The 25,000-nt window shown below is 44.2% G+C and overlaps 1 pseudogene across 1 annotated transcript in view; it reads left to right on the forward strand.

The window, feature by feature from the left end:
• LOC147025715 (uncharacterized) overlaps nt 1-25,000 on the forward strand; it is a 107,708-nt pseudogene that overhangs the window by 58,233 nt on the left and 24,475 nt on the right. The window contains exons 15-16 of the transcript XR_015057970.1: nt 1,517-1,629; nt 13,197-13,251. The product of XR_015057970.1 is annotated as an uncharacterized LOC147025715 (transcript). The remainder of the gene's footprint in view (nt 1-1,516; nt 1,630-13,196; nt 13,252-25,000) is intronic.

A 25,000-nucleotide genomic window follows, 5' to 3' on the forward strand; every position in this document is an offset into this window, starting at 1 on the left:
ACGATGACTATGAACTAACAGGAATCACGTCTACTCTATATTTGATGATTTATTAACCGAGTGACGTGAGGAAGAAATCTGACGGGCCTCAACTGAAGACAAACGTACAATATACTGTACCTCGAACTGTCTGTAGATCTAATTGTGCCAGGGTGCTTGAATCAGGAATAGCAGACAAAACAAATGACCACATCATCATTGCTTGGGTGAGAATCTTCTTCTTTCATACATAGCACAAGACTGCAGGGTAGCATCATTGGCTGTATCTGTGCCGCTGATGACCCTCTGTGGGTTAGAGCAGGAATTTTGTGATTTGGCCAGGGTGCCGGCAATGGCTTTCCTACTCTTCACGAAGGACGCTGTGGGATCTTTACTGTCCACCAAGAAATTCCGGCAGACGGGACGCCATCTAACGTCGATCCGAGGAGCAGCACGTGCATTGATGAATGCATCACTCTGCCAGTGAAACACCGACATGACGGCTTGTACCTGGGTCGATATTCGACGAGGGTAGAAGGAAAGGAATGACTAAGGTACAGCTGGCTTTTTACCCCTCAGCCCAAATTGGTTAAGGGGTATTGTCGTCATAGGCGTTGTCCGGGCGGGCGTCCGTCTCTCAACTTTTGGTTTCCGTCAATTTCGAGGAGAACGCCTTGTCCGATTAAATCCATTTTTGCAGGGTATGTTGGGGTTGAGTAGAGGAAGGTTCCTTTCGAAAATGGGCACGCTGCGATTTTCAATGTGGCCTCCATGGCAGCCATCTTGAAATTGGTTTCTGGACAATAACTTGAACGGCTTGACTTATTGATTTCATTTTTGTGTGATATAATGGGGGTGTTTAGAGGAAGGTTCCTTTCAATATTCAGCGCAATCCGATATCCAATATGGCGGCTAGAGCAGCCATCTTGAATTTGGGTTCCGGACAATAACTTGAGAACGGCTTCACACATTGATTTTACTCTGGCGAGGTATAATGGGGTTGAGTAGAGGAAGGTTCCTTTCGAAAATGGGCGCGCTGCGATTTTCAATGTGGCCACCATCTTGAAATTGGTTTGCGTCAAGGGGCTGGGGGTTACGCCCGCTTTGCGGTGCTATTTTTCGGTGCTTTGCGGTGCTAAACACACCAAATCACCCTGAGGCCTGAGCTTTCTGTACAAGTCAATTTTGACTTTACTTGTTTGTACAAGATTTGCAAGAGAGAACAAAGAAGAGCTAAGAGCTTGTGTTATGCCCAGCTCTTCTTTGTTCTCTCTATTAGCAAATTTTGTATTTTGTAGGATCAAAATTCATTTTTAATGTGTGATGGTTCTGCTTCTTAATTGGAAGCGTCTGAGTCTACGCCTTGCATGTTGATGTTGTCATCCGGACAAACGATGGTCTCACTCACCTTTTTAAAGCAAGACTTCAAGCATGAGGCCTGTTTTTAAATTTACATCATGCATTGGAAGTTTTGATACCTGTATAATTAGTGTGTTGTCTTAATCCTGATTTTATCCATCATCCTGACTGTTTCAAGTGGCTGGAGACGAGGCCTAACAGGCAGGTGTGCCCTGTATGCAAAGCTGGAATAAGTAGGGACAAAGTCATCCCTCTGTACGGCCGTGGAAGTGGAAACCAGCAAGACCCCAGGTGAGAGTACAATTGTAACCGTGCCTTCCAACGTGACATATCAAATAACTGAGTTTGTTTGTTTTTCAACCAATCTTATCCAGTCTATCTTGATTCTTTACATTCCTTCATGTACTGCATTGATTCTGAAGGTTTGCTTGCATTACAATGCAGCAACTCCTGCTTGCTTACCACATGACGGTAGCTTATGGTGAGATTGAGTCAGCTACCGACCAACTCATTTTAAGGCAAATGAGCTTTCATGTGTTGCTGTTTCTGGGTAGCAGCATGTTTCAGGATGAAGTACAACTGATTGTGTTGATTTATTTCTTCAATCCATTCAAACCATTACACCAGACTCAGTGGTGTAATGGTTAGAGCGTCTGCTCCGAGTATGGAGACATTGGCAGTTCAAACCCCTGCCGAGTCGTACCAGAACACTTAAAATGATACATGCTGCTTCCTTGTTGTTCAACATTTAAAGGGAAAGAGCAAAGACAATCCCCGTAGGTTAGGCAGCCATTAGGAGGAAGGAATTCCTTCTTAGGAAATGCCCCGCTGAGTTCGTTGAGAAAAGCAGCACCATTGTTGTGACGTCACTTGTACCCAGAATGCCCTGGGAAGTGACGGTCCTTCCCCCAAACTCAGTGGCTGTTTGTCTCATCTTACGGTTGTTGTGTGTGTCTGTCTGTCTGTCTTTTCCATGACGAGCTTTAGACCTTGATAAAAAATATATATAAATAAAAGAGAGTTCATAGATCCCCTTATCCACACAGTCTTGAGAAAAAGAACATTGGAATTGTCTTTTCAACTTTTGCTTTGCATTTCCAAGCACGATATATATATTTTACGAGTTAAGATTTTGTCTGAATCTCAACATTCCCCAAAGCTTCGAGTACAAGGGGGGCAATTCCATGAGAATGTGGACCATACGTGTGTGGCCGTACGTGCATGGTCGTACATGCAAAAATAAAAAATAAAAAAAACTTTCAAACCGCGAGCCAGAAACAACAACCACACAGGCCGTTCCTTCGCTCTCGTAAACAACGACTGGATTGGGGCATTGTGTTTATCTATAAATGTGCATAAGAAATCGAGAAATTATTAGAATACATTGTCATCACTATCCGGAAGCGGTGCGTGCCCGTACGGAATGTTCACATGCATTCCACGAAGTATCGCTTGCATTGAAGTAACAACTGCTGTGATACTTACACACATAGAGTAAATTAAAATCAAGTTTACCTCCCTGTCTTTGCTTGCCATGACATTCGCTGCCATTGACCATTGCCACTCCTACGCCACGGTAACTAAGGCACCGATCCCCATCGTAACCGGCACGGCATGTGACATTATCGTCGGCCGGCCGCGCACCGGCCTACGCAGCCAGGCCTACACAGCAACGTGTCCTTTAATTTGTTGGTTAACAAATGGCCATAACTTGGGAAGCACTTGTCCGATTAATATCAAACATTGAAAAGGCACATCCACAGGGCCCCAGCAATATACGTGGCAAGTTTCAATGAGATCGGACCAGTGGTTGTCAAGAAACAGCGGGGACACACACACACACACACACACACACACACACACACACACACACACACACACACACACACACACACACACACACACACACACACACACACACATTGCTGGAATTATAGATAGATGTACAGTTAACTACTTTCAATGCAGTGTGACGCCATTTTCTGGGGGGGGAAAAGTACCAAAACGGCAACAAAAAAACATCTAAAGGTGCCAAAAAAAACACCTGTTGTTTAAATTTTGTCTCCTACTTGCTTATTTTCGATCGTAAGTTATCGCGTGTTTAAAATTTACTTCCTGGTTCGGAGCATACCAGCTCACTGATGTTACCGAAATTTATGCACCGTCTAATATGAAAAGGATCATAACTTGGGGCATTGTTTTTATCTATAAATGCGCATATGAAATCGAGAAATTATTGAATACACAGTCATCACTATCCGGAAGTCCATACGTTATAACCCGTAATGGGGACCGCGGCTGAGGTTCTCTTCCCCAACGGCCACGCCTATGCAGCAACGTATCCTGTCATTGGTTGGTAAATAAATGGCCATAACTTGGGAAGCACTTGTCCGATTAATATCAAACCTTGAAAAGGCACATCCTCAGGTCCCCAGCAATATACCTGGCAAGTTTCAATTAGATCGGACCAATGGTTGTCGAGAAATGGCGGTCACACACACACACACACACACACACACACACACACACACACACACACACACACACACACACACACACACACACACACACACACACACACACACACACACACACACACACACACACGTTGCTGGAATTATAGATAGATAACAAGAAGGGCACTCGGTAGAGCGCAAACCTCTGCCCCGTAATGCCTGATCCACAATAACATATCGTGCCCAATACATTTTTGAAATATCGTGCTATATATTGTTGCGGCCACGGGTACGGAGACACCAGCTTGTCACTCAGGGGGATTAATCCACGGTTGTCCTCGGTAGAACCGGACCTTGGGCCACCGCTCACAATTAACGTTGTGGTAAGGTGGGTTGTTTTTTAACCACGAGTTCCAGTGTCCACCGTCTAATTATGCTGTTTAACTAGAGGTCACGTGGTTACCTGAGCGGGGAGCGTGCCCTCGGCAAAACACCAACGTTATCTCGATTAGATTTTAATTTGGGCGGCTGAACGTTTTAACCACTGGTGCGTGCCGACTATTTTTGGTCAAATCTGTGGTAATTACGTCCCAGTCTATCGGACAATACTAGACCAATGGAAAGAAAGGACAAACACAGACAGGTTGGAAATGACAAATGATTTATTAATAATAAAATAAATTTAAAAAAAGAACTTTTTATTTGCTGAGGTAAATAAAGAATAAATTAACAAAGTGCAGATGCTTATCCGGGGTTGACTTACAGCTAAACACAGACAAGGGTACCCAACAGATCATTCAGACGGGGGGGGGGGGGGAGAAGAGTCGTCTCGCTCACCAGAGAGTAGTTGGCCGTGAAGTGAAAACGTCCTGAAATGTGTGCGTGTGTGTCACGTCCGTCGCCAGCACCCTCTCGCGACCAGCCTTGAATGCCAGTCGACGTCTAGGAGGGCACTAAGATCGTCTGTCACGGGTTTAGACCCTGGTGCTGTGACATGGGCAGTTCCTCACACTTCATGAAACTGGTGACGTCCAGTGACCCACACGGTCTGTCGGTGACCGACCCGTGCCTCACTTGTTGTCGGCGCTGCTCACACCCACACGCGCACCACACGCTCGCTTGCTCAAGCACTGGGAAGGACGAATTGTCTCGTTGGCGCTGGTTAGACACCCACACGCGCACCACACGCTCACTTGCGGGCTTGCACGCTTCCTCCTTTTCCCCTCTGGCTTTCTTTCTCGTTCTCTTCTCCTTCCTCTTACTTCTCTCTCCTCATACTTCTCTCGCCTCAGAAAGGACGTCCAATTTGTTTTATATCTGCGGGCCGTCTCGGCGCAGAATCCGCCCCAAGCTCACCCAGCCCCACTTGTGCACAGTTACCATGACGACCTGTGCGCTCCCCAAAAAGGCAGGGGTCGGTGCTCGCGAAAAACGTGCATAAGCGTTGCTGAGGAAAAATAAGGGTGCGCGTCAGAGCTCGCGAAAGAACGTTGCTGAGGAAAAATAAGGGCGCGCGTCACAGCTCACGAAAGAAATGTGTGTAAACGTGTCTGTCGTAAAGAAAAAAGCTTCCCAGAAGAGAGGGGATCTATTCTTTACCCTTCTCAACACCACATTTTACATCCCATTAGACATGGGGATGGGGCTAATCTGAACATGCATTTACGGAAATAACTGTCTGAGGACCTGGATGTGTGGATGCATTTATCAGACCGGATTCTGAATCCGTAACAATATCGTTTTTGAGCCCGATCTTTCAATGGTGAAGAATCGCTTTAAAAAATATAGTAGTCGGATCCAGATTCGGATCTTAACAAAAAATCAAATTGGTTCGTCCTTGTGACACACCGAACCTGTCCGCCAAATTTCATCCGGATCCGTCCATAACTTTTTGAGATATCCTGTACACAGAAAAACAGACAGAAAGGGGTGAAAACATAACCTCCTTCACCTTCGGTGGTGGAGGTAAAAATGGCAGTAAGATGGTAGTGCCGCCATAACATAGGGGGAAGCGTCTAAAGGCCCTGTCACACCTTGACTATTTAGCCAGCGTATGCCGACTTGTGAAAAATTTGTCTAAGACGCTGGCACACGTCGAATATGTTATGGGTAAGTTTTGATAACATTAAGAGCACGCTGAAAAACACTGCCATACGTTGTAGTACGCTGGCTTTCATCGTTGTACTTTGCCGTTGTCCTCAAATTTTAGCATGCTTGAAATTTTACGACGTATGCCAGCGTATGACTCACACGTTCCGCTACGCTGGCCATAAGTTGTAGGCACGTTACACGATCGTTGACACACGTTAATTGTATGTTACTCATAAGTCAAAACACGTAGAGGTAACATTCGCGGACCCGAAACTTATTTCTAACCAATGAGTAACGTTTTGTAAGCATGCTACACGAACGTTCACACTTCGCAACACGCTACTTGAAAGTTCCTCGTAAGTCGAAACACATCAAAATAATGTTTAGGGTACCCGTGACTTATTTATAACCTATGAATAACGTGCTTGGGAATTATTACGCTATGCATACACTAGACTATCGTTGGGCATTGGTTGTGGACGACTAAAACATGATAAACAATCGTTGGTATAACTTATCTAGAAGTTATCGAAGCGTTCTGTTCATTACTAGTACATTATGCATTTGTCAAAGTCGTTTTTAATACTTTAAAAAGTAAAACAAAGAAATATTTCATTGTGGGAATGAGGAAAAAAAATTAGCCGAAAAGAACATCGAACAATGGTGCAAAGTAGTCTCCTATTCGTGGACGATAAGAGGATCCATCATCACCCACACCCTACCCATCACGCTCACATACTACTACTGACATAGACATGCTACTACTACAACTAATACTATTACTACTGTCACGCACACCAACTACTACTAATAGTATTACTACTACTGATACCACTGGCATTGACATCTACTCAACATGGAGTCTGGAACAATGATGGGTTCCTCTTGTGAAGCCCATTTGTATATACCAATTCCGCTTAACGCTGCCAATACGCCATTACACGGTAGATGTAAGTTAGAAACACGTTCAGTAAGTGCTGTGGTCATCTGGAAGACGTCAATCTAATTCGTCTACATACGACATTGTGCGTTTTAGATACGTTACAAATAGGTTTAAAGCATGCAACACATAGGTTAAACGCACGTTACTCATAGGTTCACAGCACGCTAGTCATTGGTTCAAGGCAAGTTACATATAGGTTCAATGCACGTTACTCATAGGTTTCAAGCATGTTAAACATAGGTTCAGAGCACGCTACTCATAGGTTAAAAGGACGTTACCCATTGGTTGAAAATGAGGTTTCGGGTATGTTAAATATTACCTTGACGTGTTTCGACTTATGAGTAACCTATAAGTAACGTGTGTCCATCGTGTGTAAACGATCGCGGAGCGTGCCAGGAACATATGACAACGCATGCGGAACGTGTTAGCCATACGCCGAGTACGTCGTAAAATTTTCAGCATGCTTGAAATTTCACGACGTATTACATGTACCATGTAATATGACAGCGTACTTCATTGTTTTCCAGCCTACTCTTAACGTATACACAACTTACCTATACCGTATTTGACATGTGCCAGCGTTTTAGACACATTTTTCAAAGGCCAGCATACGCTGGCAAAATTGTCAAGGTGTGGCTGCGATGTTGACACTTCAAATTCTCAGGCGGTTATGATTTAAATCGGCGTCCGGCATGTTCTTAACAGGCTATGCCACGAGTTCGCCGGCGATACGTTTAGCGCGCTATGCGTAAGTTAAACTATCGTTGGGCATAGGTTGTGAAAGCCGACAACAGGCTAAGCATTCGTTGGTAAAAGTTATCAATAACACAACGAAACGTTCTATGCCAGTTACTAATATGTTACGACCAACATGTTATGAATACGCCCAAAACTTAAAAAAAACATCAAAATTTCACCGTACGCCAACGTTTTACATACATTTTTATGCATTGCCATTGCTGGCTGAAACGTCAAGGTGTGACAGGGCCCTAACGTACCTCCAACGCATATTGACGTATGTAGACGTATTTGATTGACGTCTTCCGGACGACCACAGAACTTACTGAACGTGTTTCTAATTTACAGCTACCGTATAATGGCGTATTGGCAGCGTTTTAAAAAAAAACAACAACAATAACTTGCGATATTTCGTCAAGTGCCGTTACGTCACATCCGATTGCCTCCAGTTTGCTCATGTCATATTCTTAGTTCCTCCTCTGTGAATATTTTCTGTTTGAGGATATTATCATGTCGACGTCGAAACTTAAAAGCAAATGTCCGAATATATTTTAAAATTCGTGATAGACTAAGAAAAAAAAAGAAAAAAAAACAACAACAATTTCAGATATTTCGTCACATGCCTTCACGGAGCCAAGGGGAAAAAAAAGAAAATGTGCCTTGACTGAGAAAATAAGTTTCGGGTATGCTAAACATTACCTCGACGTGTTTCGACTTATGAGTAACTTACAAGGAACTTGTGGCAACGTGTGTCAACGATCGCATATCGTGCCTACAACTTATTCCCAGCTTAGCGGAACTTGTGAGTCGTATGGCGAGTACGTCGTAAAATTTTCAGCATGCTTGAAATTTCACGACGTACTAGACGTACCACGAAATATGACGGCGTACTTCATCGTTTTTCAGCGTGCTCTTAACGTATACACAACTTACCCATACCGTATTCGACGTGTGCCAGCGTTTTAGACACATTTTTCATAGGTCGGCATACGCTGGCTAAATCGTCAAGGTCTGACTGCGTGGTTGATACTTCCAATTCTCAGGCGGTTATGATTTAAATCGGCGTGCAGCAGGTTTTTAACAGGCTACGCCACCAGTTCGACGGCGATACGTGCAGCGCGCTATGCCTAAGTTAAACTATCGTTGGGCATAGGTTGTGAACGCCGAAAACAGGCTAAGCATTCGTTGGTATAAGTTATCTATAAGACAACGAAACGTTCTGTGCCCGTTACTAATATGTTATGCATACGACCAACACGTTATGAATACGACCAAAACTTAAAAAGAAAAAATCAAAATTTCAGCGTACGCCAACGTTTTACATACATTTTTATACATTGCAATTGATGGCTAAATCGTCAAGGTGTGACAGCGCCTTAATATCTGTAAGTTACCACGCGCCAGTGGCCCAGCGTCAATGCATGTAGTGTAACTTACCATTTGAAAACTCTGAATGAGAAGGTAATTCGAGCTTTGTCCAAAGTTCTAATTCTTCTCTTGATCAATAGATGGCAGAGCAGTTAATTTACCTGCAATTCATTTGTATGTCCTGAGAAGCAGCCATTTTTTATTTGTCAGATGAAAAAGCTGAAACAACCTGTCCAATTTACCTCTGCTTCCATCCAAGTGAAGTTCAGTAATGATCAGTTGTTTTAGACTGAAGATGATCCAGAGAAGTTATTGATACAGGTAGGTTTTTTTCAGAAAACTACAGCTGTGCTGCACAAGATGCAATCCAAGGTTTTTAATGGCAACAGAAACAAGTTGGTTTATTCACGATTTCCCTGCTGGCATTCAGGTCAGTTGTATTCTAGTGTTCTGGCCTCCGACAACCTCACTCATTCAAAGAAGACAGTAATCACTTATATCAACGAGCAACTGGAAAACCTTCCACCAACTGTCAAATATGTCTACATGTGGTCTGATGGACTATGGTCGCAGTTCAAAAACTGTTATGTGGCAGCATTTATGAATCGACTGCAGGAAAACCATGAAGTAAAGATAAAGTGGAATTTCTTTGCCACATCCCATGGAAAAGGCTCCATCGATGGAATTTGTGGGGGCAGTGAAGAAGCATGTCTGGTCGCAAGTGCTTGCAAGAAAGTGCAAAATGCACAAATCCTCGTGAAGGCTGCAGCTGGAATGCCGAATGTTGAAGTTACCCAATTATCACCCAACGACGTTGCTAAGAGGAATGAACTCTTGAAGCTTACTGACGTGTTTGAGAAGCCTCCACCTGTCCGAAATCACACGCGTCACTTCGCGGTTTTACCTGAGGATAATGCTAATACCTTGTCAAGTGTTCTGACCAAGGAGATGAAGGACACTTGTAAACATGCAACTGATAATGAGCCACCCAACATGACAATTTATGGAGGCCACTGGTATGTGGTTGAGTAGGAATGGGAAATGGTTCCAGGGATTGTGAATGAAATTGGTATCTGGAATAATTTCAAGGTGTCAGTGATGGAACCAGCAGGAGTGACCTGGAAGTGGCCCAACCCCAAGGGACAAAATCTTTTATCCCAGGGACAAAGTTGTTGCCAAGCTGGCAATGCCAGAAACAGTAAACAATTGTGGGTCTTTCAAGCTTGCTCCAAAATTTGAGTTATTTTGAGACCTTTGACATTTCAGTCACAAGTGTCTTTCATGTTTTTTATTTAGTTATCTTTACTGCATTCAAGCAATGCCCTGTTGAGTTCAATGCAATTGACAAATGCAACAGCTTTCCAGTCTTTACACATTTAGAGTACTTGTGGATTGAATCCCACCCTATGATCTGGTTGTTTTTTGATTGGCTGAGATGGCATAAAATGGTGTAATATTTTGTCTAAGTACTGATACACTGGAGCTTTTGAAAGCACCAACAAGGTGATTTGTGTTCTCGTGTTCAAATATATAATTCAATTGAAATAAAATAATGGTTTTAAAGACTGTCGGAAAAAAAGAACAAACAAACAAAAATTTATTCGGAGGTTTACCGCCGTTGATGCACCATCTTTTACACCACCCTATTTAACATGTTGCAGACGTTCTTCGACCCTGTTTTGTGACCTTTATGACGTCCCTAAAAACAGCAAGTTTCCTGGTTGTAATGATCTTCAGTTTTGTTTAACTGCCAGACAGGCAGAGAGTAAAATAATTACCTTGGTCTTCAGTGCGCGTGCACAATCGGGATGAGATTCCATACATTTTGCCAATCTAAGAGCGAAAGTACTGCGAAGCTGCAGGTTTGTGTTCCACAGTGTTCAATATGTAAAGGCCCGGTCACACCTTGACGTTTTAGCCAATGTATGCCGATTTTTGAATTTTTTTTCTAAAACGCTGGCACACGTTGAATACGTTATGGGTAAGTTTTGATAACATTGAGAGCACACTGAAAAACACTGCCATACGTCGTTGTAGGCTGGCTTTAAACGTTGTACTTTTCGGTTGTCCTCAAATTTTTTCATGCTTGAAATTTCACGACGTATGCCGGCGTATGACTCACACGTTCCGCTACGCTCGCCACAAGTTGTATGCACGGTCTGCGATCGTTGACAGACGTCAACACATGCTACTTGTAAGTTAATCATAAGTTGAGACACGCCGAGGTAATGTTTAGCGTACCCGAAACTTATTTATAACCTATGATTAACGTGTTGTTGGCACGTTACGCGATCGTTGCCACACGTCAACAGACGTTACGTTTAATTTACTCATAGGCTGAAAGACGTCGGTATAATGGATCGTCCTTGCGTCAGCGTCCACAGCCACGGCCAGGACACTTATTTGCAGCATTCTTCAAACTTTTCTTCGGCATGACGAGGATGTTCACACTTCGATGTCTAGCTTGGCTATGATTCCAATTGTCCATCGGCAGCGTCTATTTAAAATAGTCGAGTTTGAGCGTTTTAACACGTTCAGAAGAAACGCTTCAAATTTCCAAACCCCAGCGTCAAAAAACAAAGGCGAGTGACAGCAATTTAAATCGTTCATTGTAAACAATGAAAATAGCTGAGTGGTACCGTTTAAAAGTCGTTGAGTGTAAAAAAATCCAATTGTTGAGCGCAAGTGTCTACTTTCAATAGTGGAGATGCAGCCATTTAAATCGTTGAGTGGCAGCCTATGAATAGCAAACCCTACGTCACCGGCAAAGATAAACTGCCGCACGATATGGATAAGTTAGGCTATCGTTGGGCATAGTTTGTGAACGCCGGCTTCACGATAATTATTCGTTGGTATATCGTATCTATAAGTAATCAAAGCGCTCTATGCACATTATTAGTTCATTGTGCATTTGTCCAACCCGTTATGAATAGACCTAAATCGTAAAAACAAGCTATAGCTCATTGTTGAAAAAGCCCCATAAAAAATTAGCCGCGAAGAACTTCGAACAATGGTGAAAAGATGTCTCCTACCCGTGGACACGCGGACGCAAGGACGATCCATCATAACCCACACCCTCCCCCTCACACTGACCTACTACTGCCAACATGAACAAACCACTACTAATACTGATACTGATACTGTTACTGCTGACATGGACATCGACTCAAAAAGGACTCGAAAACACTGTTGGGTTCCCCTTTTATGAACACCATTTTTATATACAAATTCCCAAAACCGCTGGGAACACGTCTTTATATGGCAGTTGTAAGCTAGAAACACGTTCATTTATTTTTTTTTGTCGACCGGAAGACGTCATTGGAATACGTCTACATACGTCGATGTGTGTTGGGACTACGTAAAGTATTGGTTCAAAGCACGTCAAACATAAGTTAGAAATAAGTTTCGCGTAAAAAAGACATTACCGCGACGTGTTTCGACTGATGAGTAGCTTATAAGTAGCCTTTGTGGACGTGTGTAAGTGTCCGCATATCGTGTGTAAAACTTATCCCCATCGCATGCGGAACGTGTGTCATACGCCGAGTACGTCGTAAAATTTTGAACATGTTTAAAATTTCTTGACGTACTCTACTTACTACGACGTATGATCGCGTACTGTAGCGTTCTACTCACGTATACCAAACTTACTCATACCGTATTTGACGTGCCCCAACGTTTTAAACACATTTTTCTTAGGTCGGCATACGCTGGGAAGATCGCCAAGGTGTGACCGCGATGTTGACACTTCCATTTCTATGGCAGTTATTATTCGAATCGTTGTGCATCAGCCTTTTAATAGGCTACGTCACGACATCGTCGGCGATGCGTGCAACGCGCTATGCCTAAGTTAGACCATCGTTGGGCATCGGTTGTGTAGGCCGACAACAGGTTCAGCATTCGTTGGTATAAGTTATCTATAACACAACGAAACATTCTGTGTCCGTTACCAATGCGTTATACTAAGACCAAGTCGCTATGAATACGTCCGAATCTTTAAAAAAAACATCAAAAGTTCAACGTAAGCCAGCGTTTTACATACATTTTAATACGTTGCCATCGCTGGCTAAAACGTCAAGGTGTGACCGGGCCTTAACATTCAATTTAAATCAAGTTGTTCGTCGATCATTGTCAAACGTCTGTAGACAGACAGAGTGAACCAATTGCTTAACTCTGCTTGCAACTTATCTGACACTGATCATTGATTGTTATATCAAATTTTATTGCATATTATTATAATTATTATTATTATTGTTATTTTCCAGAGAGAAGTTACCACCAAGACCACAGGGACAGAGACCGGAGCCAGAAAATAGAGGGGTGAGTGGGATTGTGATTACTGGTAATGAATGATCTGTTTGAGTCGGGGTTACGTTCCTGGAAAACACGACGTTAACTGATACAACGTGAACTGATCAGCTATTTCTCATAGTAATTAACTAAAATACAGGACATAAATTCCAGCACTCCAATACTCCATATGTAAAGTCTTAACAAGTCACAAATTATACAATGGAAAGAGGAAGAATAACCTATTGTTACGGCCACTGGTTTCGGGTCTATTGTGAGGGGGTATTGTATTTTCAATATGATATTGATAATTATCAAAGGGCGGATTATCGCCCGTTGTATTATCAAAAGGCGGAGGAGCAACTTGTGAGTCAACGGCCATCCATATCTAGTGCCCAAATGTGTCTGCAGACGTCCTCCTGCAATTGGGTTACTTCTTATTAGGAGGTTGGTGGCAGGATTTGCACTCCGGCCACCGTAAAACCCTTCATTCCGCAAAACACAAAAACGCAAAGAAATCTGAAAACCCACTTCGTGGGAGTACCTCCTGCGCAGCTTCCCTTCGCAGGGCAGCTCACCGGATGACGGGATTGGGGCAAAGCCTTCGGGACCCCCAATCTTTGATGACAGGAGGGAAACCACGGGGTAACATTCCCGGGTCAGATTGCGGGAAGTGTGGCGGAGTGGTGCTGAGGTGTCATCCACCAGACGGCTGTCCCCTTGGGCTAACATGAGGCGGTCCCTTCGGGTGGGTGCCTGGAATGTCCTATCCCCAAGAGGATGATAACCTGTCTGTTATCATCTGAGCTCAAGCGTTTGGACATCGGTACTGCAGCACTCTCTGAGGTTCGGAGACTGGATTGACGTGAGATCATGGCAGGTGGGTACACCTACTATTGGTCTGGTCACTCTGATAGTTACCATGCCCAAGGAGTTGATGCAGCTGTGTACAATGATAATTGAGGCAACACCGGTCACCGAGTGTATTATGAGGCTAAGGATTCATCACTCCTTGGGTGTCATTTCCCTGGTCTTTTGGATACGATTCGACTGAGGGGAGTGATCTCAGCATGAAGGACGCATTCTCTGTCACGCTTGAATCTGTTGTTGATCAATTCCCCAGGCGAGATACTCTTCCAATCTTGGGGGATTTCAATGCATCGACTAGAACTGATAGGGATGGTTGTGAAATGTGTGTTGGTCCCCATGGGTCTGGAACTGTGAACCTGAATAGCACCATGTTCCTTGACTTTGCAAGAAGTCATGGACTTCGGGTGGTCGGTTCATGGTTTCAGCACCCACAAGCTCATCGTTGGACGTGGTATTCCAACGCTGACGGTGTGGCAAAGGAGATTGACCATCTGCTCGTTGATGGTTGCTGGAGGATGATCCAGAACTGCAGGGTCAACCGGAGTGCTCAGTTCCGCAATACCGACCACTGGCTAGTTGTAGCAACTCTTAAGTTGCGCCTTAAATCCAGGAGAATGGTACCATCCCATCATCGGCTGGATGCTGGCAAGCTCAAGGATCAGGGGTAGCTGAGGAGTTTGCGAACAGGCTGAGTGGAGATTTGGGTGTCTGGGTGCTTTGGGGGATCCTGAAGAGTTGTGGAGTGCCTTCAAGACCACCGTCCTTGATATTGCCGGTGGATGTTGTGGAACTCACCAGAGGGCGAAGAAAAATTTTGTCTCAAGGGACACTGGACACCATTGACCAGAGTTGCAGGGCATGGCTGAATGGCAGAGCTGAGCTGTTCAGTGAGCTGAGGCGTAAAACTGTACGTGCATTAAGGGTGGACATGGAAGCCTATGTGCGAGGAATCTGTGAGGGGGTAGAGCATCACCTGTGGTTAGGTGATTCTCGTCCTGCTTTCAGGGGAATCCACGCATTGCGTTCGGCCAAGCCCGTCCCTCGGTGTACTGCAGTTAGAGCAGAGGGTTTGTGGCTCTTGACAGAGGAGTCCGAAGTGAAGGCCCACTGGGCCGGTTACTTTGAGCGGTTCTATCAGATTGATCCACCAGCTGTCGAGTTGGATGTCAGGAGTGTTACAATCCCTATTGCTGACCCTCCAATCAACTGTGATCCACGTTCGTTTGTGGAAACACAGGCTGCGGTGAGCCGGTTGAAATGGGGTAAAGCTCCAGGGATCTGTGGCATCTATGCTGAACTTCTCAAGACTGGTGGAAATGCTGCACTCATGTCGTTGCATGTAGTTCTGTGCTCTGCCTGGAACACAGGCATCATCCCTACTGACTGTAAGAGGGGCCTCATTGTCCCTCTCTGGAAAGGGAAGGGTGATCGCCAAGACTGTAACAACTACCGAGGGGTGATGCTGCTCTCAGTGCCGGGCAAGGTCTTTGCTCAGATAATTCTTGATCGGGTTCGCCACCATTCGCTTGAGCACCAGCGCCCATAGCAGTCAGGCTTTCAACCAAAGAGGTTAACGATTGACCGTATCCTTGCTCTTCGGGTCCTCACAGAACGCAGACAAGTTTTGGCAGGGCTGCTTGCAGCCGACGTTGATCTCTGTAAAGTGTTTGATTCAGTGAATCAGGATGCTCAGTTTGGGTGCTGCCAAAACTGATTGATCTGATGTCTGAACTATATTCTGGTACTGAGTGTGCTGTGAGATGTGGTGGTACCATCTCTGACTTATTTCCATTTGTTACTGGAGTTCGTCAGGGGTGTGTACTGGCTCTCACTTTTCAGCACTTGTATGGACTGGATTCTGGGGAGGTTGTCAGAGATATCACGCTGCAGTGCATTGTTTGGGAGTGTCAAGATCTCTGACCTTGATTTTACAGATGATGCAGTCATCTTTGCGCAGAATCTAGATATCCTTTTGGGGGCCCTCGAGGTGCTGAATGAGGAGTCAGAGCTGCTGGGATTACGGGTTTTCCTGTGTTAAAACAAAGATTCAGGTTTTCAATGACATCTTGGATACTGCTATCCTGTCTATACCTGTTTGTGGTGAGGATGCTGAGGTCACGGAGAAATTCACTTACCGTGGCAGTGATATTCATGTCTCTGCTGGCTGTGAGCCAGAGTTCAACAGATGTCTGGATCGGGCCTGGGGAGTCATGGATTCACTGGATCATGGGGTGTGGCGCTGCCGGTACCTGTGCGGGAGGACAAAAGTCCGAGTCTTCAGGTCCTTGGTGCTTCCAGTCTTGCTCTATGGATGTGAGACTTGGACTCTGACCAGGGATCTGAGATGGAGACTTAATTCCTTTGGTACCAGGTCTCTTTGGAGAATGCTTGGCTGTCGCTGGTCAGACGTTGTGTCCAACGAGCGCTTGCTGAAAGAGACTCAAATGAGACTTGTTCCCTGCATAGTCTGTGAGTGTCAGTAGCAGCTGTATGGACATTTGGCTCGTTTTCCTGATGCTGATCCTGCTCACCAAATTCTCTCAGCAAGGGAGCCTCATGAATGGAGGAGGCCAATGGGCCGACCACGTCACTCCTGGATGATGCTGATCGTGGATCAGCAGGTTGCTCAGCATCTCAAGGGGATGGGGATGGGCCAGGCATCTGCTTGGGGGATGGCCAGTTGGAGGCCCCTGGAGTGGACGAAAAATGTACGCAGCGACGCATTGCTCTGGCGCATGCTCCCATACCTGCCTTGATGAGGGTGTTTTGGAGAGAACCAACGGTCTGGATTTCATACATTTTGTAATACAATTTTCCACGATCTACTCTCACTGAATAATTAAAGTATATCATGGAAATATTATTTTGATTTTGAGGATTGGATATCATCCAGACTAAATAAGTGTTGAAATCTGGAGTGAAATCTGATGATTTAAAGAAATAACAAGTTTTATAACTAAACTGATGTACCTATTTACTTTAAGCAATCAAGGCTATGGTCCCTCCTCCTCCATATATACACAAGTAAATGTGTAATTTCCAAAGCATTAAACTTATCTTTTTCTACTGTTTGAATTATATTGAATGAAGAAAAGATTTAAGCATGTGCCCAAATTTACCAGCTTCATTGAGCTCCATGATTTAATGCAATCACTGCTTGGCCTCGACACCTGTCCTCCAGAGCAGTGGTTCCCAACCTTTTCTATGCCCCACACCCCTAGGAAATGTTTGATTAATGTTCGCACCCCCTACAAAAGTAATATCACATTTGAAGATGAAGAAGTCTAATTTATAATTTTTGAACCACATACAATACTGCGGGTGAACAAATTGAACTTAAAAAAATAAGCTTTTAACTCGGTGCATAAAATGCAAGTACAAATTGAGCAATTAGATTCTAATTTATTCAGAAAAAAATTGTAAACAGTAAAATCAATCCCAATTGTGAACATAAAATTCAATGACTTCTTTGCTCCTGCTTCTCATTCACGATTTTGTCAAAATGTGGAACTTTCTTGCTGACTGCGATCCGTAGGTCTGCCTGTGGATTCAGGCAATTCCTAGATTTTGTCTTTATTGACAAAAGAGAACTGAATCCACATTCAGACAAGTATGTTGTTGCAAATGGAATGAGGACACAGAGTGCTTTTCCACCAAGTCTTGGGAACATATCCAGTGCTGCACACCAAAACTTCTCCAAAGTCTTGCTTTCAAATTGCATTTCAAGAGTTCGATTTGTCTGCAAATCAATAATGTCTTCCTTCAGCTCTTAATCATCTGACATTTTCTCCAAATTATAGGAATGTAGATTTATGATCCATTCTTCTGAAATCTTCAGGTCTCCAGCAGCAAAATTATCCATTAAACGATTCTGACAGCATTTCCAAATGAGCCACAATTTATTCACGTGCAGTAGGAATTATGGATCCAGCATAATCAACCATCTCTTCTCGTGAAGGAAAATTTGAGAGACTGCCTCTTTCCATCCTTCGACGCCAAAGATGTAACTTTTCTTTGAAGGAATTAAACTTTTCACAAGCCTTCAATATGTTTATCCCTTTTCCTTGAAGAGAAATACTCAGGTCATTCATACGAGTGAAAATGTCAGCTAAGTAAGCCAGCATTTGGGCGAATTCCTGTGATTCCAATGGCCCATTCCTGTGATTCTAATATACCAAATATATAAATTAATTTCTTTAGATAAATTTATAACATTTATAATCAATATTGCAAAGTTTTTATGAGCAAAAATCAGTATCCATATTTAAGAAGATTCAAATTTTAATTGAAGTCAATTTAGGAGTTTATTTATGTTATTCACAACATTCGCAAAAGCAAATAATATCGTGAAAAACTAAACCTAGTTGGATTATTAAAAACTTCACATTACATAGAAACACTTATCAGGATTAAGTACACTAATTAGCACTTTCATCGACTGTATAACTCAAATAATTACCACAATAATAAGGCTGAAAAGTTGCAAACATAATTTAGTAATTAGAAAAACCTAATAGCCGCAAGTAAATTTATCAATAATGAAGCGCTTAATGAAAAAAAAATCTAAGAAAGACGAGCATTATGCTCTCTCTCACAAGTAACCTTTATTCAGCACAGCGACCACCATAAGTAGTTCGAAATTTAAATAGTACTTAAAACACACGTTTCTACACCGTTTTACAAATACTTGATGTCAAATATAAAATACTAACTTTAAGACAATTAGACAAGCAATTGTTAAATCACCATTATTCCGCAAAAGTGCCTAAATACGAGTTTTCCGAAAGTTTATAATGTTCCCTATTCAATTATATTAATAAAGTGTTCACCAGTGGGAGTACGCAATAAAACGTATGGCGGTCAACGTGCTAAGATAAATCACACTCAGTATGGAGACGCAATGCAAATTTGTAACATGCTGCAACAGTTTTCCAGCCCATCACCACATGTACTATAACCAGTGACTCGCCCGTAAAAATGAACAAAGACAAATATCTTACGCCTACAGTGTAGGCGTAATGATGTACAATGATGATGTCAGATATATTTTTTTTGTATACCTTGTCGAGGCTCGTATGAGAGCTAACACACAATGCACATCAAGAGGGGAGGGAGTGGGAAGGACAAAACAGTGGGGAACAGAGACATTAGGAGATCTGTGGAAGGGAGAGGGATGGGACGGGGAAATGGGGAATAGAAGATGGACATTACAGGGACTTTCAGGAAGGAAAGCAGGGAATTTGAAGGAGGTGGGCTTGGGTGGATTATCGGGGGTAAAAAAGATCGAGGATTTGGATGGGGGGGTGATAAGAGGTGGTGGTGAGCAGCTGTTTTGAAGGCCTGGAGGGAAGAATGGGAATGAATAGAGTCAGGTCAGGTCAGGTCAGGTATGGGAGCATGTGCCAGAACAGCGCGTCGCTGCGTCCACTTTCCGCCAGTACTCCAGGGGCCTCCGTCTGGCCATCCCCCAGGCAGATGCCAGGCCCATACCCATCTCCTTGAGATGATGGTCAACCTGCTGCAACCACGAGGCATGTGGTCGGCCCAATGGCCTCCTCCACTCATGAGACTCCCTCGCTGAGAGAATCTGGTGAACACGATCAGCGTCAGGAAAATGAGCCACATGTCCATACAGCCGCAACTGACGCTCACGGACTATGCAGGTAACAAATCTCATCCGAGTTTCTCTCAGCAACCGCTCGTTGGACACAAAATCCCACCAGCGATAGCCAAGGATTCTCCGAAGAGACCTGGTACCAAAGGAATTAAGTCTCCATCTCAGATCCTTGGTCAGAGTCCAAGTCTCGCATCCATAGAGCAAGACTGGAAGTACCAAGGACCTGAAGACTCGGACTTTCGTCCTCCCGCACAGGTACCGGCAGCGCCACACCCCATGATCCAGTGAATCCATGACTACCCAGGCCCGACCCAGACGTCTATTGACCTCTGACTCGCAGCCAGCAGAGACATGAATATCACTGCCAAGGTAAGTGAATCTCTCCACGACCTCAACATCCTCACCACAAACAGACACAGACAGGACAGCAGCATCCAAAATGTCACCGAAAGCCTGGATCTTAGTTTTGACCCAAGAAACACGTAATCCCAGCGGCTCAGACTCCTCATTCAGCACCCCGAGGGCCCCCAAAAGGATGTCTAAAGTCTCCGCAAAGATGACTGCATCATCTGCAAAATCAAGGTCCGAGATCTTGACATTCTCAAACGATGCACCGCAGCTAGATCTCTCCGACATCCTCCCTAAAATCCAGTCCATACAAGTGCTGAAAAGTGTGGGGGCCAGTACACACCCCTGACGAACTCCAGTAACAACTGGAAATAAGTCAGAGATGGTACCACCACACTTCACAGCACTCTCAGTACCAGAGTAGAGTTAAGACATCAGATCGATCAGTTTTGGTGGCACCCCACGAAGACCAAGAATCCTCCAGAGGACATCCCGATTCACTGAATCGAACGCTTTACAGAGATCAACATAGGCTGCAAGCAGCCCCTGCCGAAACTCTCATCTGCGTTCGGTGAGGACATGAAGGGCAAGGATACGGTCAATCGTTGACCTCTTTGGTGTAAAACCTGACTGCTCTGGACGCTGGTGCTCAAGCAGATGGTGGCGAACCCTATCAAGAATTATCCGAGCAAAGACCTTGCCCGGCACTGAGAGCAGCGTCACCCCTCGGTAGTTGTTGCAGTCTTGGTGATCACCCTTCCCTTTCCAGAGAGGGACAATCAGGCCCCTCTTCCAGTCAGTTGGGATGATGCCTGTGTTCCAGGCAGAGCACAAAACTGCATGCAACGACACGAGTGCAGCATTTCCACCAGCCTTGAGAAGTTCGGCATGGATGCCACAGATCCCTGGAGCTTTGCCCCGTTTCAACTGGTTCACCGCAGCCCGTGTTTCCACAAGCGAAGGTGTACCACAGTTGATTTGAGGGTCAGCAACAGGGATTGTAACACCCTTGACATCCAACTCGACAGCTGGGGGATCAGCCTGGTACAACCGCTCAAAGTAACCGGCCCAGCGGGCCTTCACTTCAGACTCCTCTGTCAAGAGCCTACCACTCTCCGCTCGAACTGCAGTGCTCCGAGGAATGGGCTTGGATGAACGCAATGCGCGAATTCCCCTGTAAGCGGGACGAGAATCACCTGTCCACAGGTGATTCTCTACCCCCTCACAGATTCCTCGCACATAGGCCTCCTGTGTGAATAGAGTGAATGAATAGAGTGAGGGAGTTTATTCCAAAGGTGGGAAAAAAGAAGAATGAAAGAGTGAAGGTGAGCAGTGATTCGTGATTTTGGTCGTTTTACCAGAAGGGGGTTGTTGGCGGAGCTTGAGCGCCCTGCAGAAATGTGGTGGGGACAAATCGCAGAGAGAGAACAGGGGGAGCGAGGCTGGAGAGGAGGCGGTAGAAGACAGAAAGACCACCGACCAACCTGCGGTGATTGAGTGAGAGGCCCAAAGACTCAGCCTCATTGCGGGAGATGCCAATGATCCGAAATGCCTTGGTTTCTACAGTGTGAAGCCGAGAAAGGTGGGAGGCAGGAGCACCAGCCCAGAGGGGAGAGCAGTACTCCATCAGGCTGCGGACAAAAGCTTTGTAAGTGGTCAGGAGCTCAGATGGGCCGAGGAAGGACTTTGCACTGCGGAGGATTCCCAGTCGGCGACTGGCTTTGGAGTCGAGGTTTGAAATGTGGCTTTCTCAGGAAAGGTCATGGCAGATAGTGAGACCCAGAAGCTTGAAAGAAAGGACTTCTTCCAGACGATTGTTGAGAAAGTGGATGGGGGGGTTTTCTAAACGGTCCTTTCGAAGAGACGTAGTGAGAGTGTGAGATTTGTCCGGATTGAAAGACATGTTCCACGTGTTGGACCAGTTTGTGATTTTATCCTCTGATCAGCAGTGAGTGAAGAATCTGCTGCTTGCCGGTCTGAGGGATGACTGATGGTACGGCAGAGGGTGAAGTCATCTGCAAAGAGATATCGAGGATTTTCCAGTCGGAGAGATCATTGATGAAAACCAGAAAAAGAACAGGGCCCAGAACGCTACCTTGAGGAACTACAGCCTGGACAGGAAGGGGGGATGAAAGAAGTACATTTGGGGCCACACGGTGACTGTGACAGGAGAGGAAGTCTGCGAGCCATGAGTGGAGATGGCCTTGGATACCATAGGAAGAGAGTTTGGTGAGCAGGGTAGGGTGCCAGACTGTGTCAAAAGCACGTGATATGTCCAGTGATACAGCTCGGATTTCCTGTTTGGCATTGAGCAGAAGCAGCATATCCAGGGTAGAGTGACCTGGTCTGAAACCAAATTGATGATCAGAAATCAAGCCATTGGAGAAGAGGAAGGATTTGATGTCTGAAGCGATGATGGATTCCATAACCTTGCTGATAATTGAGAGAAGGCTGATTGGTCTGTAGTTGCAGGGATCTGTTTTTGCACCTTTTTGTGCAGGGCAGTGATGTTTGCTGATTTACAAGCAGATGGCAGATGACCTTGAGCAAATGAGTGGATGAATAGAACAGAGAGAATGTGAGCAAGAGCAGAAGAGCAGGCTTTGAGGACACGTGTCCTTTGAGGACAGATGTTGTGTTGTAATAATTTTAAATGCAATACTCTTACAATCAGTTTCCTTACTTGTATGTCAATTCTGTTATTCTCTCCTTTTGATTAAATACTTGTAAACGCAATTACTATCTACGCAACACAACCACCTCCTACCACTTTTCAAGGCACACTGGCAGCTGGCTGAGTGATGACTCGTGACTCGTCACTCAAGGACACATGCCACTCTTTGTCGCACCCCTTGAAATTCCATCTCGCACCCCCAGGGGGTGTGGGCACCCCAGGTTGGAAACCCCTGCTCTCGAGGGACTGCCTATCCACAGCATCTGCCAGATCTGTGTCTGTATTTTCAGAGATTTCATGAGGTGCTCTACAGGGAATCAAAGCAAATCTGGTGGAAAACGGACGTTTTAAAAAAAAAGTTAAAACGGACGGGAGCTCGTGTCCGGACGGTATTTTGTTTCTATCTTCAATGTTATTCTATGCCGAAGCATTTTGATAAGACAGTATGAATCGTAATTAATGCTCCCCTGCACGTCTGCCTTTGTTTCCTTTCACCTCACACTGTCTTCCGCTCCCACTCCCCTCCTTGCTCCCACTCCCCTCCTCGCTCCCCCCCTCTCTCCCCCTTCACCCCCCCTCACTATTCCCCTAGTTATAAATCAAAAGAGTTGGTGTTAACATTGTACAGGAATTTATTGAGGGCCTCATCTAGAATATTGTGTGCAGTCTTGGTCACCACAGTTCCGGAAGGACATAATGCCGTAGAGAGGGTTCAGTGCAGGGCTACTATATTGATTCCGGGCCTAGCTCGACTCAGCTATGAGGAGCGGCTGAAATAGACAGGGCTTTATACACTAGAAAGGAGGCGGTTACGAGGAGATGTAATGGAGATGTTTAAGATAATGAAAGATATAGATAAAATAAGGACAGAATAATTGTTCAACAGAGCCAGTGATAGGATCAGGGGCCATAGCTTGAGGGTAAAGAAGAGGAGAGTTAAGATGGTAGTAAGGCAGGGGACTTTTACTTAGAGAGTAGTTAATGCATGGAATTGTCTCCCTGGAAAGGTAGTGGCAGCAGAAACAGTAGATAAGTTTAAATAGAATTAGATAGATACCTGGAAGTATTGGAGGTAGGGGGTATGGGGATGTTGGCAGAACTTTTAGGTAGTTTGAGCATTGATTGGTGATTGTGTGCAGAGTGCTGTTGGTGGGGGTCTTGTCAAGGAGTGTTGTATGGTTGATGTATTTTTATTTATTTATGTTTTTTTTTTTAACCAAAGAACTGCCTTCACCCATGCCCTCTTCCCTAGAAAGAAAAAGAAAAAGAAGGAAAAAAAATGAAAATGTACAATAAAAAGTTTTTTAAAAACCCCCAAAAGAATTCTAAAAAATAATAAGAAAACGTTTTACATTTTTCTTTTTTTGGTCTGGTGTTAATGTGGCACAGGCATTATGGGCCGAATATCCTCCACCTGCATCTAATTAACCTCCGCCATCGAAGATCGGAGGTTACTGTTTTCACCCCTTTCTGTTTGTTTGTGAACAGTATTACGGAAAAACTCCTCGACAGATTTCGACGAAACTTGGTGGGGGGGATTAAGTCTGGTCCAAGGATCATGCCATTAGATTTTGGACTTGGTCCAAAATCCAATATGGCCGCTATGGCGGCCATTTTGAAAAAATGTTTGAATATTTTTTTTTTTGCATTTCTACATGTTTTAAGTGATTTCCAACCCCCCCCAAAAAAAAAATTGTTAGAGAAAAAATAAATTTGCACCTTTTTTTTCAACAAAATTTCGATTTTTTTTTATTTTTTTATTTTTTTTTTTGCATTTCTACATGTTATAAGTGATTTCCAACAAAAAAACATGCCAAAATTATAATTGCGGCTGATTTTGGAAGTTCAGGTGGATATACCCACGTAAAATCAATTTCTGTCTCAAGAAATGTAGTTATGACGAATGAATTGAGTATGTAAAAGGGAAAGTTGTAAACTATAACTCTGTGAGCACTGTTGACGTCAAATTGAATGAATAGGATATCAGGTTCACTTGAGTGACCTAGCAGTATTGGCGGCGGAGGTTTTGCACTCTACCGAGTGCTCCCCCTCTAGTTTCACTGTGTATTCCTTGTCTTCTTGTTATTGTTTTATTTTGAGCCGTATTGAGTTTTCCTCAGTTTGCCCTTTCCCCATCCTTGCTCTTAAGACTGCATGGTGTAAAGTGCTTTTATTGTTGTTATTATTATTAGTAGTATATTTTTTTTCTTCATGTTTTTTTCTTAATATTTCGGTACATTTGCAGGGGTGCTAATCTCACCAGAGCCCTC

This window comes from Eptatretus burgeri, chromosome 5, assembly GCF_056783735.1.
Source record: "Eptatretus burgeri isolate ZD-2024b chromosome 5, Ebu_testis_v1, whole genome shotgun sequence".
Lineage (NCBI taxonomy): Eukaryota > Metazoa > Chordata > Myxini > Myxiniformes > Myxinidae > Eptatretus > Eptatretus burgeri.